Genomic DNA, 10,322 nt, shown 5'->3' with positions numbered 1-10,322 from the left:
AAAAACATAGCGATAACTTATGACTCTAATAGACCTGTTTATTTAGTGTAGATTATGTTAAGAACCCTTTGTATTAATTTCAGCCACATTTATAGACAATTAGGGTGTTTCTCGAGGTGGAGACAGTAATTCAATTAAATATCAGACATTTATCAAATTAGAGTAAGTTAGGATATCGGATAGGTTTGATGCCCACTGCAGGGTGGTGGGTGAAGCCCAGCCTGGTTGCATAGAGATTGTGATTGTGATCATCGGTCAGGTGAGTATTAGAGTTGAACTACAAGTTGGATCTAATGGTACATACGATCTTAGGTAGAATCCCGAGAAGCGTTGCTGTATAGAATCTCAGCCGAAATGCCAAGATAGGTAGTTTTTAAGAAAAGTCACCAGGACAAAAAACCTGGGCACGAATACCTCACTACCGAACGACTGATCCGCTCTCTAACCCCAGTCCCCTTGCATCGAAACTGTGACTGTGTGATCACCGTTGGGTGTGTATCACCATCAGATACTACACATGATTTTAGTCAAAAGGCCGAGAAGCGAGATATGTAGTGGCTCAGGCAAGAAAGAAGGATTGAGCTATTGTAAGTGAAAATTCAGTTAGCACAGTTGCGGAAATGTTGCTATTGCGGTTAAGGCAGTTTAACTCACAAGAAGCTTATAAAAGAAAACGTGCCGTTTGGAAAGTTGTTTGAGGTAATATATTGTTAAGTTCAGTTAGCACAGTTGTCAGAAATGTTGCTATTGGCGATAAGGCAGCTTAATTCGCAAGAAGCTTTTAAAAAAAGTTGTTCGAGTAAAAAGTAATCCAAAGTAAGAGGCAAAGTGTTGTTTATTAAGAGTTAACTTGGTTACTAAGTGAAATGGACATATTAAAGATAGCTTTGGTTTGATTTCAGTATTGTATGTATAGTTTATTCAAGCCATAAAACCATTAAGGTCAACCTTTTCTTTTCTTTTTGAAAGTAGAAGGGAATGTTTATGTTAATGTGCATCGAATCAAACTACTCGATTTCACATTACCTTACGCCTCGTATTCTTATTCTTGAACACTTGCTTCGAAATCTTATGTAAGACTAAGATTTAGATGTGTAGTGTGATGGTGAGGTGGAATCCTTAATTAACCTAGCCTAAGGGGTGATAGTTGATAGGGATTCTACATGACACATCACACAAATCAGGGATTATGTCCTTCCGCTTGGTTCAGAGTTTTTTTGCTGTAAGTTATCCTTGCCCTGGATGATCTTGATTACTTAATCCTCCGTTGGTGAAGTGTTCACTCATAATTCTTTAAAAACTAAAGAAGGCAGCTTTGCAATCTCATGTAATCCCTCCGTTGTGTGATGATGTCAGGATCCAAGAGTCAATAGATTCTTCGTTTTAAGTTGAGTATAACTTTTTGATATAAGCCATCACACAATATATCAAACCACGATCTGTCAAGAAATCTGATTTGCTTCACAGGAGATAACGCGAATTATTTCACCATGGTAAGTTTTTCCATTGTCATTATAAACGTCCTGAAATTTCAACGGTCATAAGTAGGACGAAATCAATTAGATATTGAACGTTGTTGTCTTTTTACGCTGTAGTTATAATGTTCAAATTATCGTTAGATTAAAGTCATATATGGAAGTTACAATATGATGCTGCCGTGACTTGGTCAATTCTATGGCCAATAGGTTTACCAACCTTTACTGTTTAGATGTTGAACTAGAATACAAGGTTTTCCATATAGTTCTATACGACTTAAATCAGCGTCCATCTCCCAGAAATTTTTGGGCATGCATCAATATTTTTTTCACCCGCTACAAGATCCAAGCATTAGAACTGATAATGTAGAATTTTGGGGAAAAAACATCCTTTGGGCCTAACCTGATTTTTTGAGGGTGTAAAAATATGCCATCTGGTGTGAAATTTTATTTTTCATTTTTATTTCTGGATGTCTTAGGACAGCTCAAGGGCTTGTTTTCAAGGAAAAGGCAAAAAGGTTACTTTCTCCCACAGGCTCCTGTGCAAAAGTCCCGTATGAGACCTTGCAAAGCGTCGCCTGCTTTATATGCAAAGGGATACCTTCTTTTCCCCACCTCAATGAAGTTCAAACGGAGGTTGGGTTACAGTATTATTTCTATAATAAAAACTAAATTCAGGGTTTATACCTCTAGAAAATTGCTAGTACTCATGAAATGGCCGAGTTGATTGTTTAAGACGTCTCTCTTTATAAGGACAAAATGATGATCAATATTCCTTGCATTTGGAGACTAAATCTCTTTATTACTGTACTTGACTATAACAAAATCTGCCCCCTTCTATGCGTATGCAAACTGTCCCATAGAAATATCGTATGTCCCCTAAAATTTCTCCTTACTCCTTTTTAAAAAATTTAAAGGAGACCCAAACCCAAGAGTGTAAAATTCCCAAGTATAGTTAAAACCACAAGTACATACAATATTCTTAACTTAAATTATATTGAAGCAATTGGTCATGAAAAATCTGACATGGAAGCAACCACTTTGATTAATAACATAGGTAGTCTAGTAGATTGTACTTTTTGTGAAAAATTTGGAGTATCTTTACAAATTAAGAACAATATTCTTAACAGTGGTGAATTACAAAGATTTGATAGGTGTTTTAGTTAAAACATATGTTCTTGACCCTCACACCTGGAATTTATTTCTCAAGGACGATAGATCTAGAAACAAAATATAAATATTAAATCGTTATCTGAGTAAATCACATCACTTCCAGCCTGTTTTAAAACAAAATGGCAGCTTCCATATTTGAGTATTTCATGGTCAATCGACTTGGAGTTTGCAGCATTGTATTTCGGATTTTACCCTCTTTCATATATAAGATATTTAAAGGTTCCTTGGGTTTGCTTCTCCTTTTAATGTCTGCATTGCCTCTGAAGCTATCGGTTCTGATTTTGCCATTATTGGCAGGGTTCTGAAGTGCAAGCTTTCACAGCAACAGCAAGCCAATGCAATCTTGCTGGCCTCTTTCTGCAATTTAAAAGTGCACTGAAATAGGGTAATTTTGGCTACATTTTGAAGGAAAGGTTGTGCACATTACCATTTTACCTTCTAAGTTTCTTCTAATCATCAGCCTCAAGCAAAAATTTGTGGCATATGAGCTTTTGATACCAGTACGATGCTATCATGTCTACTATATGTTCTCAATTTGCCTCGGTTATATTTTTGTACTTTTGTAATTTTTGTTGAAGAAGTACCACATATATATAGTTGTTATTTTTAATTTTCACTATCATTAGTTTCTTTTACCGCTCTTTTAATCCGCAGGCAGAACGCGCCAGTGACCAGAGATTACATCATTCAGTCATGCACTATAATGTTGAACCACACTTTGCTCTTGTTGGAAAGCCTGGCCAGGATCTTCAAGCTTGCTACATTGTCGGAGAGACTAACAGTATAATGGACCAACAGTGTCTAAAGCTATTAGCTGTCTGTTTGGAGTTTATTATGCATGCAACATAGAATTTCCAAAGAAAGTGGCAGAAACATATATATTTATCCAGAAATTTTTCTTGAAACTGAAGGACAATTTGAAAACACCCAGAAAGGTAATTTCAGTTGTAGAAAAATTGAGAAAATAAAGACTATCTTTCTTTGTTAGTGGAAGAAATTCCATGATGGACATGTTGCCATTAATGGAGTTGTTGAAGGAGGAACTTAATATATTCATTTATTCAAGTATTTAGTTGATGTTGTGCATTTTTTAATAGTTTCATATAGTTTTTGTTCAAATCTTACTGGAAAGTTAAGCGTTTGTTTTTTTAAAAATTCGATCCAAGTATTCATCTGAACAAGTTTAAAGTTTGAACTTTCTGATATTAATCACTTTGATGAACACAATTCACAAGTGTGTTGACAAAAAACACGTGTGTTTTCCTGTTTGGAGAATTAAAGGGCTGGAAGAATAAAAGGTTAGTAGAATTGAAGGTTGAAATATATTAGACTGACATGAATAATTGAAAATATGGTTGTAGTTAACAGTCATGTATAAAGATAGCATATGGTGAACTAAAATGACTGATAAATATATTTTGTTCTCAGTTGACTGTCTACTTAAAGTTTTTATTTATGAAAAAGACATGCTCTCAACAGAGTTCTAAGTAGCAAGTTGCATATCTGGAACTGTTTCTAATTTTTGAATAATAGTCAATGCACTAGTACATGTAGTTGTTGGGTTATTTCCACTTATCAAATATCATAATATTCAATATACAAATACATATACATATATTCAAATATCTACAGACTTGAGAAGTATGAACAATTTACTGAGCAACAGTGTGAAAGATAACATTTAAGAGTGATATTATACAATTTTTGTGTGTGAATGACATTTCTAGTAAGAAATTATATAATCATTTTCAAAAAACAGCAAAAGCATACAGTGTATAAACATGATACTGTACATTTTCAAAAAACGATTTGTACAAAATAAGAAGATCTTTAAAAAACATTAACAAAATAAAGTGATACATTATTGCAGTTAATTTTTTCACCTTAGATTGTCTTTAACTCATATGATACTGTAAAGATATCTGATTTGTTTAAAGAGAAAATACAGCTGGATATTAATCAATACCTTTGTCATAACACAGCTTTCCTTCAACTTTGGGTTATTTAAGACTTTACCCCATAATATGGGGAAGAGGTTTACTCAATTAAAGAGGTTTCTTACTTGAAACTTTGTTTCCCCCGTAATGTGGAGTATCATGAACTTTACCTCTTAAAAGGGGAACCTTTCCCTTATTCATAGAGCAACATTTCCTCTTTGACAGGAAAGCTGATATTTCCTCACACGGGGTAATCTACCACCTTACACACATAGGGGAAATGTGAGTCTTCCCCAAATAGGGGGGGGGGGGGCAGCCTGGTTTCACCCAATTTTTGGAGTAACCTTTCCCAGATTTTTTACAGTGTAATACCTACTTTAAATCTATATGAAAATTAACATTTATTTAATGTCTCCACAATTAGTAACTTTAGTACTTTATGCGTACGATTATCTCATTTTCCAAGTCGTCATTTGAAAATCCGCCCTTAAGTAAGACTGCCTTTCCTTTTTCACCACTTGCAACTTCTGCACCTTTCAAGGTTATTAACCTTTCAAGGAACATTAGCCTGTGTTACGTAATCAATTCGCCAAGCCTAACAAGGGAACGAGCATGGAAAAGTCACTTCCTCAGCTCAAAGTTCCCCCGATCTACCTCGAGAGCATATTGAAATGCCCGAGGCAGGTAAACTGTTATAGCAGTGGTATTATTAAAGGGCGCATTTTCAAATGTCATTTCGATGTGTTTTCATTTGGATGTGGAATGGCCATTTTGAAGGAATAGGCTACTTTAAGACACATTATGTCTCAAACAGAGTCAATTTGTTGTTCAGTTGTTCTGTGAGATATACTGATTACTCCAGCCTCTTTCATATTATGTAAGACTCTGATTATTGAATGGGTTATTTCTCACTTAAGCAGGTTAAAAAAGTAGGCTTCACATGTCGACGTCGAGAGGTTGAAAATTTGAGAGGTTGAGAATTAAGGCAATCACTTGCACTTGCAAACAATGATGACACAACCTACGGTGACAACCGCAACTGCAACTGCAATTATCACCAATATAGTACCAGGTGTAACTGGAAAGAGACAGAAATAAATATTTATATACATATAACACAAAATCATAATAAAATAATAATCACAATAAAAACACAACAAAACTGGTCGCCAGAACCGCCGCGGATGTGTCGCAATATATATCCATGGATCATATTCTAACACCATGCGATCACTGACAGATTTTATGATTGAATTTTATGAATTGAATATTTAGTTTACTACATAATTGTTCCAATAGGAACATTATTCCTATAGGAATATTTATAAATATTACAAAGGTTGGGAATTGGAAATACGATAACAAATACGGTTTCAGATATTCGCAAATGCTCTACACAAAGACCATGTGGTTTACGAATGCCAAAAAAGCGGGAACCCTTCATGACCGAATGGTAACGTCACGCTAAAGTCAATTTCTGTATCCCGGCCTTTTTTGTTGCTCACTTATCGATAGATCAACGTTTACGTGGGGCTTGATGTTAATTTTCGACTTATGAAAAAACATAGATCCAGTGTCTCATACAGAATGAAGGCAACGGGCGATCTTCGCGATAACTTTGCGACAAGCCACTGACATGGTATCTCACTAGTTGTAACACACGTCATGATCACACAGTACTGTTAATGTTAGAGGACTGGGGTTTGAGAGTGGATCAAGCTGTTTAGGTTTTCCCACCCTGTAGACTTTATCATGTGTGACATTTCTTAAAAAGGAGGCTTTACTCTGATTATTTTGTAAAAGCAGTGTCTTTCTCATTATGATAAAAATGTTTGAAATTTTACACAAATTCTTCGTGACTGTCTCGTTCTGTTACAAGCCTGTACGCATTGACTTTGTACTTCTCTATGGTATAGTATTTTCAAAATAAAATAAAACAAAAGCTGTTAGCAAACTGCTTATCCACTAAAGAGCCTGTATAAGAGAATTTGTAAAAAGTATGTGGGCCTGACGTTTCGAAAAAAAAAATCAGCCTCTGAAGAAGATCCTGCTAGGATCGAAACTTCAGGCCCACTCACTGTATAGTATTTGCAATAGCCATACTGGTAAACAGCGCAAGGAATCCAAATATTCTGAGTCATGGTTGTTGAACTATTTCAAATATCGAATGTAACACCTTTCAAGTAATACAAAAAGGAAAATAATTTTATATGGGAGTATTGATATAGCTTGTCATGAAAACATACATACCTACAAGAAGTGCTCATCACCGCTAAATTTGGTAATTTATTAAAGTATTGGTTAAAATGTTATTTAAATTATTTCGAAGTTGGTTTGAAGTTTGCTGATGAAAAGGTTAACACGTAGGTTTAAAACAAAAATCTAATCATGACATACATATAAACTCATGAAACTTAATTGGTAAAGAAATCGCAAAGAAGGCCCTTGAATAATTTGATCAAATGCATTAATTTGTTCAAATGCAACCTTGTTTTAAGTGATTTTTAGAAGATTTGCTGGTATAGTCAAATTATCATCCATCATCAAATAACACATGAAATCCTAACCGGAATCTTATCGCCGATAATGTTTACATATAACCATTAGGGCTTCAATGTTTACACCTTTGAAAAATACTAAACTCTATGAAATGCTATGCTATGCTTTGCTATGGATGCTGAGGTGATGGTGACTTCACCTCCTTATGCTGTCTAATATTGATGTTCTTTGAAATTCAAATATGATCAACAGAAAGTTTTTGGATACCATTCAACGCTATTTTGTCCTTGGCAAACTTAACTGCATTGCATGTAAACAGTAACGTTATTTGAGGTCATAATAGTTTTGGTCTTTATCTCTTTTATTATACTCAGATATTTAAAGGGACATTTCCTCAGTGAAGTCTTAAATGTTTATGTGAATCCTTGTATTAATAATTAAATACCGGTTATAATAAGTTTGACCAAACGTGTGATTAGAACCTCACATCAACATCAGATTTCAGGCTATTAATAGTCATATATTTCCTATCGAGTTTATGTGAGCATTTGAGTATTTGTCCTAATAGCCTACGGATTGTATCACTAATGATATACTTGATGATCCTTCGTTTTTTAAAGGGTCATCCTCCAAAAAAGTAAAAGTTGTATAGAAAATGCAATCTGCAATAATAATAGTGTTACTATAAACGGTCTACAACCTATCAAGAAAGTGATTTTGCGAACTTGTTAAATACCAACAACTTACATGCAAATGACCCAACGCAGACGAGAAAACTACAGGTAGCTGTGTTTCCGGCATCATCAGTTGCGATATACGTCACTCTGGTGCACCCAACATCAAATTTATCATCAACCGGTTTGTCAATCTCGATATTGACAGTTCCATCAGGATTGTAGTCGACTACCGGTTCATCCAAAGCAACTTTGAGCGTATCGTTCTTATCGAGGTTTTCAAAAGTCATGTCGTCAGGACAAGTTGCGAAGGTGACTTTATTTTCGTTTGCCAAGGCTATAGATGAAATAGTAAGATAGATGTTTAGTAACAACTAATTTGTTATAAAACATCAAATATAAAAGAAATAAAAGGCTACATACACAGGCCTATGTATTGCGTTGAAATTTCAGGATTCTGAATGTGGATATAAACTTTATTCTCGGCCGACCTCTACCCAGTTAAGTCCACCGAAAGTGGATCAAGAGTGAATCATTTTTGATTCGGATGCAGTAAACTTGAAAGGTCTAACAATATACGGCAGTACATAATAATCATGGAGAAATGAATTATCTGTTACTTAATAAGCCATTTGTTAACGCTAAAAACATCTATAGATGTTCCATTTAGACAAATAACTTTTTTTTATAAGTCTTTTCCAAGACATGTCGCACTTTACAAGGAATAATTCGCCATGACACGGATTGACATCTAGAGCCCCTCCAGCTGATTTTCCTGAATTCTTTAATTTGCCTCAAATATCCCGAGCCGTATACATTTTCTATATTTTTCTTTCACAGTCTCAGGAGAAATGGCGCTACCCTTAATGCAGTATCTGCATTTTGACTACATTTTAGCCTAACCTACATAAACAATAGGTAGCATTTGTTCAAATAAACATAATTTCCGGATGATTGTTTTCACTCAATGACATTTCGAATTTTCTTTAAAAAGATAATTTACGCGATAGCCACATATTGAAAATGAAAGATTTAAATAAATTGAACCACAAATATGTTTGGAACTCAAATTTAACTAGACTAAAACTAACGAAGTTCGTCAACGTTATTATAATTAATTAGATGGGGGGGGGGGACATGAATTTTTATTTATATTACAATGGACAAATATAGCCTACCAAATGGTCAACTTCAGAGCTGTTATATGTAGGTAGTAAGTCAAATCTTTGCAAGTCTCAGCATGTTAAAGAATCAAATTACATCATGGTTATACAAAATGTAACATTCACTTTAGGTGTCAAAAATGAAAACCCATCGTAAGCAACTTAGATATGAAAACATATTTTGACTTTTGCTTACATGAAAGTCCTGATAGTGCGATAACAAATATGATCTGGTAGAAGGCATCCTGTAAAGAAAAAAGAAAAAACGTAAGAAATTACTTGCACCACGGAAATAAACGTTTAATTCAGCTGTAGAATTGCAGAGAAATTCTATACCGTATATAAATTAGGCCCAAAGGATATTTTTTCCCCCCAAAATGATACATTATAAGTTCTAATGCTTGGATCTTGTAGCGGGTGAAATAAACTATTGATGCATGCCCACAATTTTTTGGGGAGATGGACGCTGCATCTAAGCCGTAAGCGCGTATAGAACTATATGTAAAACCTTGTATTCTAGTTCAAAATCTAATCAGTAAGGGTGGGTTAACCTATAGGTGCCATAGAATTGACCAAGTCACAGCAGCATCATATTTATATATAACTTTAATCTAACGTTTGAACAACACTAAGAAAACATATAGGAACACCTCTCAATATGTAGTTTCCATAGACTTACTTATTGGTAACGTAAGAGGCAAAGCGTGATTCGTCCATAAAACCAGAATGCAAAATGCATTGATGTTTCGATGACTTCAATGCACTAGATTTCTGCTTGTTAGTATAACCAGAACTAGCTGTTACAATAACACTATGGCATGATAACACAGGTCAGTCTACTGTGCGTGGTTATACACACCTCCATCAAAACAATGGGGTTCTTGTACTCAATGTTATGAAATCACACACCAAGTAATACAAAACCAAACCAAACCTTGATCTATAATAACTTCACACATTAAAGGAATTGTCTGGTGGAAATGTTGATACATTGTCCTTGTAGTTATTATTTTTCTCTTTCTAACCATGTAAAAATTGTCCCCATTCGACGTTTCATTTTGTTTCCGTTTGCTCCGTTTGTTCGAACGCTTCAATATGGTTATTGACGTAGTGCTTGCAAATAGGCAAAACAGGCGACTTGATGTTAGCACTCCCATTTCCGCAGCAAATAAACTCACGTGTAAGCACATTGGATTGCCTAATATATATAACGGACATACTCGCGAACGTATAGCGTTGCACATAGTAATTAGTACACTCACACTCAAACCACAGTTCATAAACTGTTCTTAGAAATCGCTGAAATAAAATTCACGGATCAAATTAACAGTAAACGGAAACTTGAAAAGTATTTGTTACACCGAAAGATGAAACTTTGCGGAATCGATATCAGAGCAGAAT

General features: G+C 34.9%; 1 protein-coding gene across 5 annotated transcripts in view; it reads right to left on the bottom strand.

The window, feature by feature from the left end:
* LOC139965415 (monocarboxylate transporter 12-like) overlaps positions 1 to 10,322 on the bottom strand; it is a 60,282-nt gene that overhangs the window by 23,434 nt on the left and 26,526 nt on the right. For 4 of the 5 annotated variants that reach the window (XM_071967747.1, XM_071967748.1, XM_071967744.1 and 1 more), the window contains 3 exons: positions 9,118 to 9,166; positions 7,832 to 8,095; positions 3,957 to 5,663 (listed from right to left, as the gene is read on the bottom strand). The exons of the other annotated variant lie outside the window; for it this stretch is intronic. The gene's annotated coding sequence lies outside the window, so the exon portion shown is untranslated. Of the gene's footprint in view, positions 1 to 3,956; positions 5,664 to 7,831; positions 8,096 to 9,117; positions 9,167 to 10,322 lie in introns of those variants that run through there. 5 annotated transcript variants of the gene reach the window in all.

The sequence above is a fragment of the Apostichopus japonicus genome, chromosome 3 (assembly GCF_037975245.1).
Source record: "Apostichopus japonicus isolate 1M-3 chromosome 3, ASM3797524v1, whole genome shotgun sequence".
NCBI lineage: Eukaryota > Metazoa > Echinodermata > Holothuroidea > Aspidochirotida > Stichopodidae > Apostichopus > Apostichopus japonicus.
The sequence above is the reverse complement of the archived record's forward strand: the minus strand, read 5'-3'. Positions and strand labels throughout refer to the sequence as shown.